Genomic DNA, 23,792 nt, shown 5'->3' on the forward strand with positions numbered 1-23,792 from the left:
TATCTACTATACCATTGTAGTTGCCTACTATACTTTTTATATCCTGTCTGTAGTATTTTTCATGTGTTTTCCTTTAAAAGTTATAAAAAGTTTGGTAGATAAAAAATTATCCACTAACCTGCAACTCCTACACTACAAAAATAAATGGACTTCACAACTCTATCAAGGTAAAACAATAGATGCAATTTACATAGACTTTTGTAAAGCCTTTGATTCAGTAGTACAGGATAAATTACTTTGTAAACTAATATCTTATAGCATATCTTAATGATTTGATAACTGTGTTCTTGTCAAGCAGACAACAAATGGTTAAAATTGGAAGTGCCCTATCAAATCTTGCACCTGTCAACAGTGGTGTCCCTCCAGGCAGCATTCTAGAACCAACACTATTCATTCTTTACAGAAACGATCTTGGTGATCATATTATAACTAATTATGTTCTCCTTGTTGACAATGTGAAAATATTCAACACGTTTTGTTAAACAACATAAACAAGCATTTTGGTGTTGCATTAGGGAGGGAACTCCTTGCCTTGCTGGGCAGCCTCCCTCCACCTCAGCATTGCCTGGGGTGCCCCTCTTCTTTTGTTAAGTCCTCCAGAATTTCCATATCTCGAAGAGTCCTCAATTGTCAAACTGTTCAGATTTGGAAGACAGAGATAGTCTTCTTCCTCCTACCTCACTCAGCTCTGCCACTGGAAGTCCTCCTACATTTGTCATGTTATTAATCTCAGTTTGGTCAACTTTTTCTAATTAGTATTTAATCCCAGTTTGATACAGTAAAGGAGTAAAATAATTACCAATGCCAGTTGCTATTATAGAACTTTAATATATAGATCAACAGGTGAAACAATTATATTTTCCAGATTATATATTTAATCAAAATATTTGTATCTCAGGATAATTGCTTGCACACCTTCCAGCCACCATGTTTCAAAACCTTCAGAACTCTTCAGACTCTTCAGATATTTTATACGCTGCTCTTAGTGAAAAACCTATAGACATTTATTTAAAAGAAGCAAGAATTGCAAATTTAGAAATAAGATAGAACCATAAGTCATCAGCAAATCAATTTTGAAAATACTGGTATTAATAGACAATGTTCTATAAAAGTGTACATCAGTATATTATTGTGGAGTTATTAATGTACTTGTATATATTTTTTCATTTGTTATGTTTTATTGATTCAGTTACCCCCATCCCCAAAAGCAGCATTTATTCAGAATATGTTCTGATATACAAGAGAATTACCATTATTAGTACATAGTTCATACTATTATTAGACAAGCTCTCAGAACCATTGAACTATATCTTTCAAATATCCTGGAGGACCGGGAAACTGCCAGAAGACTGGAAAAGAGATGATGTAGTTCCCATTTTCAAAAAAGGGGAAAAATAGAGTCAGGAAACTATCAACCTATCAGCCTGACCTCAATACCAGGGAAGATTCTGGAAAAGATAATCAAGCAAGAAATCAATGAACACCTAGAGGTAAACAAAGTAATAACCAAAAGCCAACATGGGTTTGTCAAAAACATATAATCTGAGACTGATCTTATTGCATTCTTTGACAAAGTGACAAAATTAGTGGACCAGAGGAATAATAATAATACTGTAATAATAATAATTTATTGGATTTGTATGCTGCCCCTCTCCGTAATTTGTATGCTGCCGATTTAATTTACTTGGATTTCAGTAAGGCATTTGATAGAATAGACCATAACCTACTACTAGCTAATGTTGAAAGATATGGATTAGAGAGCAACACCATCAGAGGGATTCAAAATAGGCTAACCAACTGCACTCAATGCATAGTGTTCAACGGAACTGCATCTATATGGAGGGAAGTATGCAGTGGAGTACCCCAAGGCTCTGATTTAGGCCCAGTACTCTTCAGTATCTACATCAATGACTTGGACAAAGGGATAGATGGAGAACTTATCAAATTTGCAGATGACACCAAACTGGCCGGAATTGCCAACTCTCCAGAAGATAGGTTCAAGATACATTGGGCGCTATAAAAAAATGAAATTCAATGCTGAAAAAGGTAAAGTTCTACATTTAGGCAACAAATACAAAATGTATACCATAGTATATGCAGTACATTGTAACTGTGAGAGGAATCTTGGAGTCCTAATGGACAACCATTTAAATATGAGCCAGCCATGTATAACAGCTGCCAAAAAGCCAACACAGTTCTAGGCTGCATTCAGGAAGGGATAGAATCAAGATCACATGAAGTATTAATACCACTATCTAATGCATTGGTAAGTCCACACTTGTAATACTGCGTTCAGTTTTGGTCAACATGATGTAAGAAGGATGTTGAGACTCTAGAAAGAGTGCAGAGAAGAGCAAAAAAAGATTATTAGGGGACTGAAAGATAAAAAATATGAAGGATGGTTGCAGGAACTGGGTATGTCTAGTTTAATAAGGGACTAGGGGAGATGTTATAGCAGTGTTCCAATATCTCAGGGGTTGCCACAAAGAAGAGGGAGTTGAGCTATTCTCCAAAGCATCTCAGGGTAGGACAAGAAACTAAACAAGGAGAGAATTAACTTAGAACTAAGGAGAAAATTCCTGACAGAACAATTGATCAGTTGAATGGCTTGCCTCTCGAAGTTGTGAATATTTCAACACTGGAAATTTTGAAGAAGATGTTGGATAACCTCTTCTCTGAAGTAGTGTAGGGTCTTCTACCAAAGCAGGGGGTTGGACTAGAAGACCACCAAGGTCAATTCCAACTTTGTTGTTTGTTTGTTTGTTTGTTTGTTTGTTTGTTTGTTTGATTTATATGCCGCCCCTCTCCGAGGACTTGGGGTGGCTTACAACATATAAAAGAAAACACTACAAATATCCTAAATCCAATTAATTTAGACTAGCTAGTCTAAAAAAACCCATAACATTAAAAATCAATCATTCCCATTCAAACAACAAACATGCATTGCATTTGCCAGTCAGGAGGCTAGAGTCTAATAGCCCCAAGCCTGGTGGCATAAATGAATCTTCAGATTCTTGTGGAAGATGAGGAGGGTGGGGGAAGAGTGAATCTCTGGGGGGAGTGGATTCCAGAGGGCCAGAGCCCCCACAAAGAAGGCTCTTCCCCTAGGTCCCACAAAGAAACATTGTCTAGTTGATGGGACCTGGAGAAGGCTGACTCTGTGGGACCTAAGCGATTGCTTTAGACTCATGCAACAAGACGCGGTCCTTCAAGTAATCTGATCTGATGCCATGTTGTTGTTGTTGTTACTACTATTACTATTACTATTATTATATTTTATTTTATTATATTTTATTTTATTATATTTTATTATTATTATTATTATATTTTACTCCATGACTCTATATTAAAGTCATAGAATCAATCATAAACCAATTAATTACCATCTACCAATTAACAATCTATTCTCTAACAAACAATTTGGTTTCAGAAAAAAAAATATCTTGTAACCTGAAACTCCTCCACTGCAAGAATATATGGATTACACATCTCGATCAGAGCAAATCAATAGATGCAATTTACATTGACTTCTGTAAAACTTTCAACTCAGTGGTTTGTAACAAACTACTTCCAAAACTGAAATCCTACAGACTTACCCCTTAGGTACAGTAGATTTATGTATGATATGACTGAGTTGTATGTTTTTAATAATGTTTTTTTAATGTGTTTTTAATATATTGGATTTGTCACATTGTATTTTGTTGCGAGTCGCTCCAAGTCCTCGGGGAGGGGTGGCGTACAAATATAATAAATTATTATTATTAATAATTATTATTATCTCAGGATTCCTACATGGCTGGATAACTGTGTTCCTATCAAACAGACAGCAAGTTGTCAAAACAGGGAGCATCATATCTAATCCTGTTCTGGTTAACAGCGGCATACCCCAAGGCAGCATACTAGGACCAACATTTTTCATACTCTATATAAATGACCTTTTCAATTACATTACAAGCAACTGTGTTCTCTTCGCCGATGATGTAAAACTTTTCAGCACCACCAATAACATAGCTACTCTCCAGAAAGACCTTGACTTTGTGTCAGAATAGTCAAACATCTGGCAACTTCAAATCTCTACCAAAAAATGCTCTGTCCTACACATTGGCAAAAAGAATCAGAGCACCAAATACAAGCTGAAGGCCTTACAGACAATCCTCACTCTGTAAAAGATCTTGGAATACTCCTATCAAATGACCTAAGTGCCAAAGCCCACTAAGTGATTTCAAACTATAAAAATTAATGCTCAACAGGAATGTAAGAAAGAATCAACCAAAAGGCCAATACAACTTTCTATTAGAGATGTTCTCTGATGGGTTGGGGTAAAAGAAGGGAAAATAATAAGAACATCATATTATTATCATATCAGTTGTTCCTCTATTGTACATGCCTCATGACATTGGTGGCATTCACATTGCTCTGTTGTCATGTTTACTTTGTCACTTTGATAAAATCATCACATTCTAGAGACACTTCTGCTCTCTAATAGTGTTTAAGGAGGAAATAAAAAATATTCTAAAAAGGGGAACAAACTCTTAGTAAAATATGAGGAGAAGAATAAGAGTTATTGTTAATGAACTCATTGTTTAATTCATTGTGACTGCGCAAAATAGAAAGCCGAGAAGAACCTGAACAAGAAAAGTCTGCAAAGCCGAGAGGTTACGGAGCATCAGAAAGAACTACTGAGAGAATTGCTGAACTGATAAAAGGACATGAGAAAGAACAGCAGAAAAGGAGAGGTGAACTGCTGAGGACCCCTGAATAGACCTCTGCTTGGTCTCATGAATGCAGCTGCCCTCGACCTGTGCTGAGCACCTGAATTAAATCTAAACCGCTTATGCCGGTGAGTGAAAGCAGCCAGCATTGGCTTGGTTCGGTGGCACTCACCGTAGGAGTCGGGGATGAGGGAGATAGAAGACAGCAATGACAGTGGTGGTTGAAGAGTTATACCAAGACAGAAGGAGCAGATGTGGGCTCCCCAGCTGGTGAGAGCAGCTGGCACACCCCCACTGGTAAAAATGGCTGCTAACCACCCCCCAGCTGGTGAGAACAGCTGGAGACTCCACTATTGAATGGTGCTGGTTCTGCCTAGCTGACTGGTGGGAGGAGCTGGTAGAGGCAGAACTGGGTAGCGAGAGGAACATAGTGAACTGGAGTGAATGGGCAGGTGAGAGCTGCCACCAGTCTAAAGACCAGTTAAAGTGTGTTAGGATTCTACTTTTGTCAGTGGAGTAAAAATCTGCCAGCGAACGAATGTGATGGAGTGAATTTGGAGTAGTTTGAAGAGCTGAAAAATGGAGACTGTGTCGGAGGGTGGGTTAAGATGGCGATGGCCACTCCAAATGCCAGAGTTGAACAGCAAGGCTGGCTGTATTAGAACTCGGTGGTGCAAGATGACAGCCAACCACTGAGAGCTTTGGGACATTGAGGAAAGTGGCTGGATGTGGAGGATGACCAGGCAGATGGCTGGATGTCAGAGGATGTTGAAGATGCTAAGACTGCTGGGGTCGCCAAGGTACACACCCAGGCATTGAAATAGCACAAATCCACATCATCGAGGCCTGTCCCGGTCTATGGACTGTTTGAATGCAGTTGTGATAAGAATTGACAGGAGAGTAGATCATAAGAGTCTCCTGTGTGAAGCCCCTTTGAATTTGGCCAGGGGATTCACATTTGTGATGCTAACACTGGGCTTGAAATGTAGACTGTGCATTTTAAAGACTGCTACCATGCCTACCTTTTCCTCTGTGAGTTGTATCACTGGACCTTTTAACCTGAACTCTATTATAAGACATAGAGACAATCTTTATACCTTTCTTAGGATATGGACTATCCTGTTTGGGGACCAACCTTTAGAAATAGACTCCTCCAAGCTGTATGATACTGAGGAACACTGCTCCAATTATTATGCAATCAGCTACCCAAACCCAGTGTTTTTACCATCTTGCAATACTATCTTGTAATTTGTATTGCTGCCTGTGCATGGGAAGGATCTTTTGGGGCGGGAATTGTGAGCCGTGGGAGGGAGAGGATTTAACCATTTTAACTAGATAAGGAGGGTGGATGGATAGTAAGTGCTGGTGTGAAAGGTGTTAGTAAGCAAGGAGGGGGATGATTGGTTAGTCAGAATGGAGGTGAAGGCTGGTGCCTCACCTACCATATGTGTCAACTGTGGGGGGGCAGGGACCCAGCTGTATCCCCGAGACTGTTGTGTATGGAATGGCAGGCCTGCCGAGAGATAGGGAGGCAAGCGAAGTTGGAGTGAAGAGCTGGGACATCATGGTCATTACTGGGAGGGCAGGTTTGGCAGGAGCCGAGGGGTATGTCACTCTCGGGGAATGAGGACTCACTGCTTGAAAGCAATTCCTTGTTCTGGACCCTCGGTCTCATCCCTTGTAGCTGGTGTCATATGTAATCAGGTCCTGGTCCTGTTTAGGGTAAACCCATTCCCTTCTGAATAGGGAGGGAGAGGTGGACCCATTGCAGGGTAGAGCTCAGGAATTTGTTCATTTTCTTGCAGATAAAGTCACTCAGATTCAGAATGATCTGGACTCCAATTGGGCAATTCAGACTGAGGCAATAGGGTCAAGCTTAGTCCTGTTATTTGGGATGACTTTGATCTGGTAACTCCTGATGAAGTGGACAAGGTCATAGGAGCTGTAAGTTCCTCCACCTGTTTACTGGACCCGTGCCCCTCCTGGTTGGTTGCGGACAGCCAGAAGATGACAAATGGCTGGATCCAGGCATTGATTAATGCTTCCTTAAGTGAGGGGTAATTTCTGCAGCTGCTGAATGAAGCAGTTGTGTGACCCATCCTCAAGAAACCATATCTGGATCCAGCTGAATTGAAAAACTTCAGACCAGTCTCCAACCTGCCCTTCCAGGATAAGTTTGTTGAGAATATTGTGGCACTCCAGCTCTGGAGGTCCTTGGATGAAGCCGATTATCTGGACCTTTTCAGTCTAGCTTTAGGACCAGTCAAAGCACAGAAACTGCTTTGATCATGCTGATAGATGATCTCTGGCAGGCCTGTGATAGGGGTCATTCCTCTATCCTGATGCTTCTTGACCTCTCAGTGGCCTTCAATACCATTGACCATTGTATTCTTCTGCAATGGCTGGAGAGGTTGGGAGTGTGAGGCACCATTTTATGGTGGTTCTTGAGGAGGGATCAGACAACCACTTCCTTCAGCAGCTGCAGAAATGACCCCTCACAGAAAGGAAACTTGACAGCTTTAAGACTTGTGGACTTCAATTCCCATTCCTGAGCTAGCATAATTGGAGGAGGAATTCTGGGAGTTGAAGTCCACTAGTCTTAAACTTGCCAAGTTTGAAGTTTGTACAACGTGTCCATGATTGTATAAAGTATACATGTTTGTAAAAATTATTCTGCTATACTGGTATTTTATTAAATAATATATTACTGCACCATTTGGTTCAGAATACTTTTTTCCTTGTTTTCCACCTCTAAAATCTAGGTGTGTCTTATATACTGGTGTATCTTGTATTCCAAAAAATACATTATATGTGGAGATACTAAGTACAAAACATAGAATCCCAAGGGTTGAAGACACACACACACACACACACACACACACAAACGGAAAATAAGTAGATTCTTAAAGACTTTCTCAACACCATTACATCAGAGACATATGCATCTTAAGAAAAAGAAAAATTCAAAGTGATTTTAGTAGTATTTAAATTAAAAATGTTTCCTGGCAATTAAAACGGTTGCATTTGTACTGCTGCAAGAAATATCAAAGATTACTTCTTTAAATGTCTCCTTTTAATTTTTCATGGTTTTTCAAAGATCTTTCCTAGGTTTATGTTTCCATAGTTTTTAAACCTACAAAAATATTTATTCAATAAAAAATTGTAAATAAAAGACATTGCTTCATTTGATAAAGCATAATAGAATGTTACCATTTACAGCAAGTCCCACCAGAAGGACACCTGTATGATGTAACACGAATGGGTTTACACGTCGGAACACAGTGGCCAATATCTATGGGACAATCAATTCCAGCAAGGTTTTCTTGGCCGGCTGCTGCATAAAAAATGGGGGTGGGGGGAATACCATTGGCATTTTAGAATCGATATGTATTAAGACCAATTATATTTTATTATTTCCATAAATCTTACATGTTTCATGACTTACATTCATTTTACAAATAATAATAATAAGAAGAAGCAGTGCAAAATATTATTAAAACTATTTGAACACTTTTGGCATTAAAAAAAATCCCTATCAATCAATATTATAGTGTAAGGCAGCTTTACTTGGAACAGATTCAATCTAGCAACAAAACCTTTAATAACATTGGAGAATATCTGTCAATCTCCATTCATTGGGAAGGATTTGCTAGGTAGATAAAAGTGTCAAATCTAGTCTAAACATCCGGCTGACTATTCAACAAGCCAATAATAATAAGATGTTTATTAGGGTGCTGATTCTGTCTTAGGAAGTGTATGAACTAGAACTAGATTCAAGCCCATTCTCACCTATGAAAATTGGACGATTAGATAGAAACTGCTAGTGGAGATGATAATATATGGGCTCAGCATAATCCTAAAACATTATGCTATTAAAGTGCTTCAGTCCAGCACTCCAGTATTCCAACAAATTTGGAATAGTTAGCAATGGGCACAGGATTGGAAAAGGTCAGTTTACATTCCAATCTCAAAGGACAATGTCAAATAATATTCAAACTACTAGGCAATAGTGCTCATTTGACAGGCTAGCAAGTCAATGCAGGGTACATTATATATACAGAGTACATCATACAATATTAAGATTGCTAGAAGAAATACTGTATTTTTCAGTGTATAAGATGCACCCTTTTCGTCTCTAAAAGAGGCTGATAATTTGGGTGCATCTTATACTCTGAAAGTAACTTTTTTTCCAGCCCTAACTAGCTGCTAACGATCTTCCCAGCTCTTACCTTGCAGTGTCTTTCACTGTTTCTCTCTGCGAATAATGTTTCCCAAGCCCTTTGCAGGGGGGTTTTCACTGCTCTAACTTGCTCTGAGTAAGTTTATTTCCAGCCCTAACCAGGTACTAACAATGTTCCTAGCTCTTACAAGCTTGCAAGCTCTTAGATTGTTACTCTTTTTGAAGAATGTTTTCCAAACCCTGTCTTTGATTTTTTTTTTCATTCTCCATTTGTTCCAAATATTTGTTTCTAGCCATAACCAGGTGCTAATGATGTTCCCAGCTCTTACCCACTTGCAAACTCTTTCATTGTTACTTTCTGCAAACAAGAATGTTTTCCAAGCCCTAAGTCTTCAAGACTCATGGAAATAAGTCTTCCCATAGATATAATAATGTTTAAAATACAAGTTTTCAGGATATATCAATGCTTTATTTTAATGTGTTCAGCACATCCAATAAATCAAGTCAATTTTGTTATTATGCAGGACAAATGAAGACTGGAGATACACTCACAAAATAAGATATTATTTTATCTTATTTATTATGTTTCCAACAGTATCTCTCTCAGATATGATGGGAGGAAAAGAAAAATGACTCTTTTTTAAAAAAAGGCAAACTGCTAAGATGAGACATGGCATTATTATACAAGGCAGGTAGATATGATCTCCCTGAGACATTACTTGTGGGGGAAATGGGGTGGAAATTTGTAGTCTGAAATACAGTGATCCCTCGTTTTTCATGGGGGATGTGTTCCAAGACCACTGGTGAAAAACAAATTTCCGTGAAGTAGACAAAATATATTTTTTAATGTATTTAAAGAGTATTTGGACTTTTAACACCCACCCTTTGCATTAAACAGTCATTCTATAATGTTTCTCAGATGATATCCTACCAGTTTCTTTAATAGAGTACAGTAGTACTGTAGAAGAATTTTATGAATTTTAATGGATTTAAATTTTTAGTGGATTTAATGGATTTAAGCCCCCTTTGAAAAATGAAACAGCGAATCCGCAAAAGATGAACCGTGAAGTAGCGAGGGATTATTGTACCCCTAACGCTCTTTGACTTCAGGTGATCAATACCAAAAATAAAAATAAAACATGTACAGAATCATTATGAAAAGCATTTGAGATTAATCTGAAGTATACCTCACCTAGTTCACCTAGGTTATTTTAGGTCTCTCCTTACCTGTTTGGTGGAAAAACAAGAAGATGGCAACAAGGAGGAGAAGAGCCTTCATGGCTGAAGCTCAGAGCAACCAGTTCAAGAGGCACAAGTTTCTAAGTTGGATCAAGTGGTATTGAGCAGTTCTTTACTGAGGCTATTTATGCAGCTTTAAGGAGCACAAGGGTCAAAGGTGACTGAATTATTGGCAACCTGGAGAAATGACATGAGGAAGCCAGCAAGAATTCTAGGAAAGGAGAGTAGTAGGCATTTAAAAATAGCTGCCTCTTTTTAAGGCTAATTAAGTATCTAATTTAGCCTAGCTAATGCAGCTATTGTTTATTTTGATTTATTTCCCTCTCCCTCAGCCACAAGAGGGAGCTTCAGTACAAAGAGCATCACATGAAAAATGTTCAATTAGTTTTAATGTTATAAAGCTAATACTAAAAAGTTCATATTTTTCTCACATACAATACCATTTAGTTATTTAAATACTATAATATTAAGAATGAACTTCCTAACTGATCTCCAACTCTTTTAATCTTATTCATTTAATAAATTCATATTTTAGGCCGAAGATTACGCTATTTTTTAGAGTATAAGACACACCGGACTTATAAGACGCACCTAAATTTTAGAGGGGGAGTACAAGGAAAAAAATATTCTGAACCAAATGGTGTAGTGATATATTTTTTAATAAAATACCAGTGTAGCAGAATACTTTTTACAACCATGTACACTTTTTATAAACTTCAAACTTGACAGCTTTAACACTTGTGGACTTGACGGCCTTACCAGCTACCTGCGGACAAATCGTGTACATCCCATAACCCATTAGATGTCAAGGCCCTCGAACACAAAGGACGAACATCATGCGTTTGTACATGACACTATCCGAATGGCTGAACTAATGAATATCAATAATCATCTAAATTTGTTCTCAATTTCTAGACTTGAAAACTAGAAATGCTCCTCTAATGCACTTAGGAAATTCATCTGCTATCATTTCCCCGTACGGAACAATTGTATCCAACTCAGTCAAAGTTAAACAAATAGACTTTTTTTTGTTTATTTTAATTGTTTAATAAAGCTTATTTTTTTCTTTAAAAAAAAGAGTGTGAGGTACTTGCAGTACTCAAGTTAATGCTAAGTAATTTCTAGGTAATTTCCACCTAATCACATGGAAATTATACATTCGTAATGTTATTAATCTTTTGATTAACTTTTTTTAATTAGTATTTAATGCCAGTAAAGGAGTATAATAATTATGAATTACCAATTGCTAGTATAATGCTTTAATATACAGATCAAAAGGATAATTGCCTGCACCTTTCCAGCCATTATCTTTTAATATCTTCTTCAGAATTCTTCAGACTCTTCAGAGTTTTCCTAATACTGAAAATGGACTGCTGGGGGCCTACAGACATTTATTTAAAAGAAACAAGAATTTCAGATTTATAAATGAGAGAGAACCATGTCAGCAGTAAAATAATTTTGAAAATTCTGGTATTAATGTTCTATAAAATTATATTGTTCTAGAGTTATTAACTTATTCATATATTTTTTCATGTGTGATATATTTTATTGATTCCCAAAAGTAGCGTTTATTCCCAATATGTTCTTAAAGTATTTACTTAAAGTAAATCTCTCTAAACTCAACTGCAGGAAATATGACTTTAGTAGCCCAGTAGTTGATGCATGGAATTCATTACCAGACTCTGTAGTATCATCACCTAACCCCCAAAACTTTACCTTTAGAGTCTCCACTGTTGACCTCTCCTGATTCCTAAGAGGTAAGTAAGGGGCGTGCATAAGTGCACCAGAGTGCCTTCCATCCCCTGTCCTAATGTTTCTCTTTTACTAGTATCATGTATATAAATATTATTATATCTGTGTATACCACCAATATGTACTTGACAAAACAAACAAACAAACAAATAGAATTACAATTAGTAAGGGAAATAATGTCATTGATTGAAAAAAAGGTTCTTGCTACAAGCATAAAAAAATGGAAGGAGAGAAACCATCCATTGAACAATTATTTTAAAAGAAGTGTTATGTTCTAGCCAAACAGCAAACAGCACAGAATAAATACACTATTTGCTATGTATTTCTGTGCAAGTATGCCTGACCTACAAAAATGGCAAAGAATTGGAGAAATGTTTTCTTCCTTCCTTCCTTCCTTCCTTCCTTCCTTCCTTCCTTCCTTCCTTATTTATTTATTTATTTATGTTGTTGTTGTTGTTGTTGTTGTTGTTTTAAGGAACCTTGTAGGCCATCTAGTCCAACCCCCTGCTCAAGCAGGAGACCTTATTCATTCATTCATTCATTCATTCATTCATTCATTCATTCATTCATTCATTCATTCATTTATTTATTGGATTTGTATGCCGCCCCTCTCCGTAGACCAGTGATGGTGAACCTTTTTTTAGTTTGTGTGCCAAAAGGGTGTGTGTGGGTATGGTAGCATGCATGCCCATGCCTACATCCCCCCCCACACACACACACATGCACATATTTTTTTTCTGGCATCTCCATGTAGAAAGAAACCCTCAACCCCTGTCTTCATTCATTCATTCATTCATTCATTCATATTTGTATGCTGCCCTTCTCCTATGGACTCAGTGCGGCGAACAATAATAAAAATATTCAAGTTTTAAAAACCCACAGTAAAAAAACATTCATCCATCATTCATTCATCAAGAGGTGGAAGAGGGTGTCAAAATTCAGTAGCCTCCCCTGCTGGCAAAGCCGTGTTTTTAGGGTCTTTCAGAAGGACAGGAGTGTGGGGGCAGTGCGAATCTCCAGGGGCAGCTGGTTCCAGAGTGCAGGAGCCACCACAGAGAAGCCCTCCTCTGTGGTCCCACCAGCTGGTATTATTTGCTGACAGGACCCAGAGGAAGCCAACTCTGTGGGATCTGACCGGTCACTGTGATGTGTGAGGCAGAAGACGGTCCTGTAAGTAATCTGATCCTAAGCCATGTAAGGCTTAGGACCAGAATTGCACTCAGAGATCAGTCAAAAGCCAGTTGCAGCACACAGAGGGTTGGAATAATATGGGTGTATCTAGATATCCTGATCCTAGATATCCTAGATATCCTAAAGCATCCTGATACTTTATACAGGACGACCTTAGCGCGGCCTGTAGAATTTTTTAAAGAAAAGAAATAAGAATTGCAGATTTAGAAATGAGAACCATAACGGCTTGCACGGCTGTGTTCTGGACTAACTGAAGTTTCCAAACGCTCTTCAAAGGTGCTGCAATGTAGAGAGCATTGCAGTAGTCAAACCTCAAGGTGATAAGAGCATGAGTGACTGTGAGTAGAGACTCCCTCTCCAGGTAGGGCCACAACTGGTGCACCAGGCAAACCTGGATGAACAACTCCCTTGCCACAGCTGACAGATGTTCTAAGGTCAGCTGTGGATCAAGGAGGGTGCCCAAGTTGTGGATCCTCTCTGAGGGGGTCAAAGATGGAATTGCCCTTGGGAGGCAGAACCCACAGCCACTCTGTCTTGTCGGGTTTGAGCCTGAGCCTGTTGACATCCACCCAGACCCTCACAGCCTCCAGGCACCAGCACATTACTTTAACTGCTTCACTGAATTGGCACAGGGTGGAGATGTACAGCTGAGTATCATCAGTGTACTGATGGAAGCTCACCCTGTGGTGGCAGGTGATCTCATCCAGCAGTTTCTTGTAGATATTAAACAGTAGTGGGGAGAGAACTGACCCCTGAGGTACCTCACACAGGAGTGGTGTAGGAGCTGACCTCTGCCCTAGCTGCACCAACTGCAATTGACCGGAGGGGTAGGAGGTAATATGCTCAAGTTGTTCAAATGGTCTTTGGACTGGTTGAATATGAGGAAAGTGGTTATGCCATTTGCTGTTCCCATGTATAATCAGAGAACCAAAGGATTATCATCAGGTCTTTGAATAGGATGAACATTTAATGGGCTAGCATAGCAAGGAATCAAGCCCAGAATCTTCCATAGATTCCTATGAAAATTATTATTATTATTATTTATTAGATTTGTATGCCGCCCCTCTCCGTAGACTCGGGGCGGAAAATCTCTTTTGAGCTTTTGAGCTTTCAAAATATCCCATGTGGTATCCCAAATGGATACAGTTTTTATTTAAAGAGTAATTTCTGAAAAGTTTAACTCAAATACCATTTACATTTGGTGTTTTTTTAATGTGTTTTATGTTATCTGTAGTTGTACCCATGTGTATTGCATTTAATGACCTGGAATGCCAGCATTGTCATGAATGTTATCTTGTATGTGACAATATCTGAATGGATCAATATTGTTTTGAGTTTCTAGACTTGAAAACTAGAAATGCTCCTCTGTGCACTTCGAAAATTCATCTGTTTTTCAGATAGAAACATAGAAACATAGAAGACTGACGGCAGAAAAAGACCTCATGATCCATCTAGTCTGCTCTTATACTATTTTCTGTATTTTATCTTAGGATGGATATATGCTTATCCCAGGCATGTTTAAATTCAGTTACTGTGGATTTAGCAACCACATCTGCTGGAAGTTTGTTCCAAGGATCTACTACTCTTTCAGTAAAATAACATTTTCTCATGTTGCTTCTGATCTTTCCCCCAACTAACTTCAGATTGTGTCCCCTTGTTCTTGTGTTCACTTTCCTATTAAAAAAACTTCCCTCCTGGACCTTATTTAACCCTTTAACATATTTAAATGTTTCGATCATGTTCCCCCTTTTCCTTCTGTCCTCCAGACTATACAGATTGAGTTCATTAAGTCTTTCCTGATACGTTTTATGCTTAAGACCTTCCAATTTTCTTGTAGCCCTCTTTGAACCCGTTCAATTTTGTCAATATCTTTTTGTAGGTGAGGTCTCCAGAACTGAACACAATATTCCAACAGTGCTCTATATAGTGGGATCATAATCTCCCTCTTCCTGCTTGTTATACCTCTAGCTATGCAGCCAAGCATCCTACTTGCTTTCCCTACTGCCTGACTGCACTGTTCACCCATTTTGAGACTGTCAGAAATCACTACCCCTAAATCCTTCTCTTCTGAAATTTTTGCTAACACAGAACTGCCAATACAATACTCAGATTGAGGATTCCTTTTCCCCTAGTGCATTATTTTACATTTGGAAACTATAAGATAAGAACGATTTCTCCAACAGGACTTATCACAAATTTTGTAACATTGTGTCAAAGTTAAACAAAAGGAGTATGAAGCAGTTTTAGGCCTCAAGGTAATACTAGGCAATTTCTAGGTAACTTCTACCTAGTTACTAATTAGTAATGTTATTAATCTCAGTTCCATCAACTTTTTAAAATTAATATTTAATGCCAGTTTGATATAGTAAAGGAGTATAATAATTACCAATTACCAATTGCTATTATATTGCTTTAATATATTGATCAACAGGTTAAACAGTTATCCTTTTCCAGATTATATATTCAATCAAAATATTTGTATCTCAGCATAATTGCTTGCACACCTTCCAGCCACCATGTTTCAATATCTTCTTCAGAACTCTTCAGAATTTTCCTGATACTTTATACAGGACGACCTTGGCGCGGCCTGTAGAATTTTTTAAAGAAAAGAAATAAGAATTGCAGATTTAGAAAGGAGAACCATAAGTCTACGGAGAGGGGCGGCATACAAATCTAATAAATAAATAAATAAAGTCAGCAGCAAATCAGTTTTGAAAATACTACTATTAATAGACAATGTTCTATAAAAGCATACATCAGTATATTGTTCTAGAATTATTAACATATTGTATACGTTTTCATTGGTTATATACTTTATGGCAGGGGTGTTGAAATCGTGTCATCTGTGCAGCATTGTGGCAGCACATGATGTATCTCCTTTTGTCAAACTGGGCATGGGAGTGGCCAGCATTTGATGCATTCTGCCCACAGGCTGCGAGTTTGAAAGCCCTGCTTTATGGGTTCTATTATTCCCAACCCCAGGAGTAGCATTTGTTCAGAATATGTTCTGATATACAAGAGAATTACTATTACGATGGGAAATAATACAGCTGACTGGGAAAAACATTTCATGGTAGAAGGATAAAGCAATGGAAAGAGATAAATCATTCATTGATCAATTGTTTTAAAAGAACTACATGGGAAAATACAGGACGACTAAAGAAGGGAGTATAAGAAAAAGATTTAATAATCAAAAAGGACAAATCTCATCACAATACTTCTAATTGATTTCAAACTGTAAACATTAATGCTTAACGGGAATGTTAGAAAGAATCAACCAAAAGCCCAATATGGTTTTCTCTTACAGATGTTCTCTGATGGGTTGGGATAAAAGCAGGACAAATAATAATAAGAGCATCATATTATTATGGCATCAGCTGTTCCCCTATTGTACATGCATCATGACATTGGTAGCATTCGCATTGATCCGTTGTCATGTTTACTTTGTCATTTTGATAAAATCATCATTCTAGAGACACTTCTGCTCTCTAATAGTAAATGGGAAATATAAATATTCTTTAAAAAGAGAACAAACTTTTAGAAAAATATAAGAAGAATAAGATTAATTAATTCATTCATTCATTAGAATCAAAAAGAGGGATCAGCCTGCAGCCATCATGTTCCTACAAGTGGCCTATGTCCAAACACTCTTAAATTCTGCTAATCGTTATTTAGCACCCAAATGGCACTGATCATTAATTGACTAAATTCCTGTGCATGGGGATGAGCAATAAATCAGTTTAATTGGAAGTTAACATGTGGCCCTGATTTTTTGTACCTACAGATGTAGATATAAAATATCGATATAGGTATTGGTATAGTTATAAGGCCACCCAGCTAAAGATCAATGCTGGGTGGTTTACACTGCTGAGAATTAAAAAAACAATAATAGACTACATATATGTGGAGATACTAAGTACAAAACACAAAATCCCAAGAGCTGAAGAGTCCCCTATTCAAGAACCTGGGTAAATAGATTGTTAAAGACTTCCTCAACACTTTACATCAGAGAGATATGCATCTTAAAAGAAAAATCCAAAATGATTTTAGTAGTATTTAAATAAAAAATGTTTCCAAGCAATTAAAATCATTGCACTGATACTGCTGAAATTATGATGAAAATTTACTTCTTTAAATATTTCTCTTTTTCTTTCTCTTCTTTCTCTTTCTTTTACTTTTATCATTTTTCTCTTTTTCTTTGAATTTTTCATGATTTTTATCTTTCCTAGATTTATGTTTCTGTAATTTTTAATCCTGCATTGCTGCATTGTTTAGAGCAGAATAAGACACTCGGGTATAGAATAGTAACTCACCATTGACAGCAAACCAGACCACCAGCACAGTCTCCTACAGCTTCCCCAGGAGGTGGACAGGCTAGTCTACAGGAGCCACCACTTTGGAAACAAGCAATGTTAGCAGGGTCACTTTGGCCAGTTACTGCAAAAAAAAACGAAGGAAAATACCATTGACATTTTAGAATCTGAATTTATTTATTGTTATTAATTATGTTTTATTCTGTTCACAAACTTTACATATTTCATGATTAACATTCATTTATAAATAATAATAAGAAGCCCAAAATATTAGGGAAACCGCTTGAATACTGTTGGCATTGACAAAATTCCTAACAATAAAAGGCAGCTTTACTTGGAACAGGTTAAATCCTGTGGCAAAACGTTTCATAACATCAAACAACAACATCTGCCTATCCCCATTAATTGGGAAGGGCTTGATAGGTAGATAAAAGTGCCAAATCTAGTCTAAACATCTGGCTGATTGTCCAATAAACCAATAATAATTACATGTTGATGATGGTGTGGATGCTGTAATAGGATGTGATGTTAGCTAGATTCAAGTCCATTGAACCCAGCTCATCAGTCGTAAACAATGTTGTTTGGTGGGACCCAGGGGAAGAGCCTTCTCTGTGGCGGCCCCGACCCTTTGGAACTAACTCCCCCCAGATATCAGAGTTGCCCCCACCCTCCTTGCTGTTATTTCCTGCCCAGATACTGGGGACGGTTGTTCTATTGGTTATGTGTGTTACTAGGGAAGTCAGGTTGGTTTTGGCGGGAGGTTTACTTCAAGTTAATTTGCTTGTCTTGGGGGAGGGTTCTTTATTGCCTGTCATTTGGAGGTGCCTCAGAGCTGTTTATTCTGAACTATGTGGATTCCAATAAAGCTGTGTTCAACGCTGACTGAGTGTCCTATTTAATACTTGCCTTTCGTAAGCTCCTTAAAACCCACCTCTGTCATAAGGCATGGGGGAATTGAGACTTTCCCTTCCTCCTAGGCTTATAAAATTTATGTATGGTATGTCAGTATGTATGATTGGTTTCTTAAATTGGTTTTTTAAAAAAATTAACTTAAATATTAGATTTGTTTATATTGTATTATTGTTGTTGTTAGCCACCCCGAATTTACGGAGAGGGATGGCATACAAATCTGATTAATAAATAAATAATAAAATAAATCAGAGAGACTCTGGCAAGCGGGTGATGGGGGTGACGGGGGAACGACGTTGTCTCCCCAAAAAGCTGCTTTCTTCCCACTGGTGGCTCCCATGTGGGACTATTTTGGGCATGATTCTGCACAAGCGCAGGAAGCTGAAGGGTGGGTGCGCGCACATGCATGCTCCCCCAGGAGCATTCCAGTAGGGCCGCAAATGGCTGCCCTTTACTGCATATGGGTACATACATATTACACACAGGCACACAAAAATATACATTATATACTATACAAAGTGTATGTGCACACATACACACAGCTCCTCTAAAATTATACACATTCAACTTCATTTACCACAATAAGAAAAACATACCCAGAGCCCAAAAGGGAAAAAAAGAAAAAACTTCAAATCTTTTCTACCGGTTCAGTTTACCTGACCAAAATTTTGCTACCGGTTTTGCATACCTGACCGTACCCACTGGACCATATAAACCTGTCTTCAATAATAATGCCATAAATTCTTTTTTTAAAAAAAATCATTTTATTTTTTCTCCCAGCATACCTGAGGGATACATAATAAATAACATAAAATAATATTTTGTTAGTGTATCTTCAGACACTCATCTTGAAAGATATGGAAATGAGTCTTCCTCCAGATATAATCATGTTTAACAAGTTTCCCTACTTTTCAGGAACTATCAATGCTTTCTTTTAATAAATCAGATCCATTTTGTCAGTATGTAGAACAAATCTTTGTCCAGACAGAGATCACTTCAGGATTAAAGTCTGAAGATACACTCACAAAATAAGATAGCAACAGCACTTATTAGCAATAGCATTTTGATTTGTATACAACTTTACAGCCCTCTCTAAGAAGTGTACAGAGTCAGTATATTTCCTTCAACAATCTGGACCCTCATTTTACTCACCTCAGAAGGATGGAAGTCTGAGTCAACCTTCAGCCTGGTGAGATTTCAATTGCCATCCAATAAACCAGGTCCATTTTGTTATTAAGCACAACTAATCCAGCCTCAAGTATAAAGTCTGAAGTTACAGTCCCAAAATAGCTTTGAACAGCCAAATAGCAGTCAGCTGGCAGTCAGCAGAAGTACCCTGCAATACTGCACTCTAACCACTGCGGTACCATGGCACAAAATATTATTTTATCTTATTTATCATGTTTCCAACAGTATCTCTCTCAGATATGATGGGAGAAAAAGAAAAAAAATATTTTTATTTTTTAAAAAAAGGGGCAAACTACTAAGACAAGGCATAGCATTATTATAGAAGACAAGTAGATATGATCCCCCTGACACATTTCTTGTTAGAAAAATGGGATGAGAACAACCCTCTTAACATTTGTAGATTGAAATATCCTTAGTGCTCTTTGACTGGAGGTGGTCCACACCAAAAATACAATAAGTAAATAATCATTGTGAAAAGCATTTGAGATTACTTTCAAGTATATTTCTCCTGTAGACCATCTGGGTCATTTTAATACTCTCCTTACCTGTGAGTGTCTGCTGGGAAAACAAGAAGATGGCAAAAAGGAGGAGAAAAGCCTTCATGGTTGAAGCTCGGAGCAACCTGTTCAAGATGCAGGAATCTCTAAGTCAGGTCAAGTGGGACTGAGCAGTTGTTTGCTGGGGCTATTTATGAAGCTTTAAGGAGCACAAGGGTCAAAGGTGGCTAATTTTTGGCTACCTGAGGGAATGACAATATCACAATTACATTGGCTTTTTTAAAAAAAACTACTTTCTGGTGGGCTGTTTCCTGAAAGGATTCAGGATTGGAGGAGAAAAGAGGTGGTTTAAAAACTGACTTCCTGAGTTTCAGAACAAAGTTCAGTCAGTTAAGTATTTTTCTCCAGCAGAGATTCAAATGCAAGATGTGAAAGTTATTCCTTTGCCCTTGCTATTATTTGGCATTGAAAGATGTATTCCTTCATTCTATTGAAGGATTCTAGATATTAAAACAGCAATCATAGCAGATATCAAGCTTTTTGTAGATGTGTGTAAATACATCTACAAAGATTAAGTACATGACCTATTTATGAATGCTCTTCTCTCATTAGCATTTACTCCCCCCCCACATACACAAAGTATAACAATATGAGATTGCAGTTTGCTAGACTTATGTTAAAAATATTCCTTTATATTTATAACAATGTTCTTCATTTAGAATAGAATAACAGAGTTGGAAGGGACCTTGGAGATCTTCTAGTCCAACTCCCTGCATAGACAGGAAACCCTACACCCCTTAAGACAAATGGTTATCCAACATCATCTTTAAAACTTCCAGTGCTGGAGAGGTCACAACTTCTGGAGGGAAGCTGTTCCACGCATTAACTGTTCCAACTGTTGGGAAGTTTCTCCTTAGTTCTAAGTTGCTTCTCTCCTTGATTAGTTTCTACCTGTTGCTTCTTGTCCTGACCTCAGGTGCTTTGGAGAATAGTTTGACTTCTTCTTTGTGGCAGCCCCTGAGATATTGGAACACTGCTATACTGTCTCCCCTGATCCTTATTTAATTAAACTAGACATACCTAGTTCCTGCAACTGTTCTTCATATGTTTTAGCCTCCAGTCCCCTAATAATCTTTGTTACACTTTTCTGTATTCTTTCTAGAATCTAAACATCGTTTTGGCATCATGGTGACCAAAACTGAATGCAGTATTCCAAGTGTGGCTTGAACAAGGCATTATAAAATGGTATTAACACCTTACTTTATTCTCCAGGGCACCAGAGGGCCGGACGAGGAACAACGGCTGGAAGCTGACCAAGGAGAGATTCAACATGGAGATAAGGAGGAACTTCCTGACGGTCAGAGAGATCAACCAATGGAACAACCTACCAGCGGACATTGTGAACTCCAACACTCTGGACATTTTTAAGAGAAGATTGAACTGCCAAGATTGACTGGTGTACTATAGGGTTCCTGCTTGGGCAGGGGGTTGAACTTGATGACCTTCATGGTCCCTTTCAACTCTAACAATAAATAGATAGATAGATAGATAGATAGATAGATAGATAGATAGATAGATAGATAGATAGATAGATAGATGCTGTTATCCTTACTTCAACTGAGCAAGACAAAGTAATTTCAATTTTCAACCGTTAAGCCAAGAAAATTGGATAAAGGCTACAACATTACTATCTCAAAAGTCACTAGCAATCAAAATGTTAGTAGCAATCAAGGAAACAAAACAGTGAAGTGGGAATGGGCAGTGATAGGAGATGTAAAATTTTGATAGATGGTGTGATTAAAGCTTACCTGTTTGCATGGCAAAGTATGGCATGGCAAAATAAATGAAGATGAGTCTAAGCACGTGTTTCACAAATTTTGAAACATGCATGCGCGGAAGCAAAAATATCTGTGAAAATCTCTGAAATCTTGCTCGTATGCATGTCCTCACGTGAGATTTTGATTCCTGCACATGTGCAGAAGCCAAATCTCATGCTGGCAGGTGCGCGTGTGCATGCCCTCATCACCTCGAGGCTCAACTACTGTAATGCTCTCTATATGGGACTATCTTTGAAAAGTGTTCGGAAATTCCAGATTGTGCAGAACGCAGCTGCGAGAGCAATCATGGGCTTCCCTTGATCCACCCATGTTACAACAACACTCCGCAGCCTGCACTGGCTGCTGATCAGTTTCCGGTCACAATTCAAAGTGTTGGCTATGACTTATAAAGCCCTACATGGCATCGGACCAGAATACCTTTGAGACCGCCTTCTGCCACACGAATCCCAGCAACCGATTAGGTCCCACAGAGTTGGCCTTCTCCGGCTTCCGTCGACAAAACAATGTCGTTTGGCTGGACCCAGGCAGGAAGAACCTTCTCTGTGGTGGCCCCAGCCCTCTGGAATCATCTCCCCCCGAAAAATTAGGACTGCCCCCACCCTCCTTGCCTTCCGCAAACTCTTAAAAACCCACCTATGTCGCCAGGCAGGGGAAAATTGATTCCCCTAGCTGTTCTGTTTTATGCATGGTTTGCTGAATTGTGTGATTGTTCTTAATGTGTTATGTTTTAACATTGGATTTGTAGACTGTATTGTTTGTTGGAAGCCGCTCCGAGTCCTCGGAGAGGGGCGGCATACAAATCTAATAATAAATAAATGCCCAAAATGCACGCACCCACGATGGCCTCAGAGAATGCATCGGTAGTGCTGAAGATAAGCAGTTCTTCACCGCTACTGAATAACTATGGGTTAAGGGTTTTTTCCCCAAACATCTAGGGCTACTGGCTTTCAGGAAAGTATGGCTTTTTTACAACTTTCTATGAGATGAGGAGAAAAAGCGAATGGCAGTGGAGGACAATACCTGAAGATCAGCAGAATGTCCCTGCAGCACCCAAAGTGATTTGAATCTACTCCCCTGTAGGTCACCTGATTTACTCACCAAATGCATAGATCAGTGTTTTTCAACCAGTGTGCCGTGGCACACTAGTGTGCCGCGAGACATGGTCAGGTGTGCCGCGAAGCTCAGAGAGAAAGAAAGCAAGAGAGAAAGAAAGCAAGAGAGAAAGAAAGCAAGAGAGAGAAAGAAAGAGAGAGAAAGAGAGAGAGAAAACAAGAGAAAGAAAGAGAGAGAGAAAGAGAGAGAGCAAGAGAGGGAGGGAAGGAGAAAGAGAGAAAGACATAGAGGGAGGTAGGGAGGGAGAGAGAAAGAGAGCAAAAAAGAGAGGAAGGAAGGAAGAGAAAGAAAGAGGGATGGAGAGAGAGAGAGAAAGAGGAAGGAAGGGAGAGAAAGAGGGAGGGAGAAAGAAATAGAGTGAAGGGGAGGAAGAGAGAGAGAGAGAATTTTTTTGTCCAAATTTTTTTAGCGCCCCCCCCCCTCAATGTGCCCCAGGGTTTCGTAAATGTAAAAAATGTGCCGCGGCTCAAAAAAGGTTGAAAATCACTGGCATAGGTGATGAAATGAGATAAAAATGCAAAATCCAGAAACAGACATTAGTTGCTGAAGGGAAAATCTTTCATACATTACAGCTAAGGATGACATAAAGCTGTCTTGTGCATGGCTGCATAGCTAGAGGTATAACAAGCAGGAAGAGGGAAATTGTGATCCCGCTGTATAGAGCGCTGGTGAGACCACATTTGGAATACGGTGTTCAGTTCTAGAGACCTCACCTATAAAAAGATATTGACAAAATTGAATGGGTCCAAAGACGGGCTACAAAAATGGTGGAAAGTCTTAAGCATAAAACTTATCAGGAAAGACTTAATGAACTTAATCTGTATAATCTTGAGGATAGAAGGAAAAGGGGGGACATGATC

The 23,792-nt window shown here is 38.5% G+C and overlaps 1 long non-coding RNA gene across 11 annotated transcripts; it reads right to left on the minus strand.

The window, feature by feature from the left end:
* Window positions 1–808: 808 nt before the first annotated feature.
* On the minus strand, window positions 809–22,251 carry LOC139157732 (uncharacterized). 11 transcript variants are annotated; one of them, XR_011557547.1, is made up of 6 exons: window positions 22,237–22,251; window positions 20,030–20,223; window positions 17,388–17,511; window positions 10,120–15,661; window positions 7,923–8,046; window positions 809–994 (listed from the first exon to the last, which is right to left on the minus strand). It is a non-coding gene; the product is annotated as an uncharacterized lncRNA (long non-coding RNA). The 11 variants fall into 11 exon arrangements; XR_011557549.1 differs by lacking the exon at window positions 22,237–22,251 and adding an exon at window positions 21,062–21,076; XR_011557548.1 differs by lacking the exon at window positions 22,237–22,251 and adding an exon at window positions 20,933–20,947.
* Window positions 22,252–23,792: the final 1,541 nt, after the last annotated feature.

The sequence above is a fragment of the Erythrolamprus reginae genome, chromosome 1, assembly GCF_031021105.1.
Source record: "Erythrolamprus reginae isolate rEryReg1 chromosome 1, rEryReg1.hap1, whole genome shotgun sequence".
In the NCBI taxonomy this organism is placed as follows: Eukaryota; Metazoa; Chordata; class Lepidosauria; order Squamata; family Dipsadidae; genus Erythrolamprus; species Erythrolamprus reginae.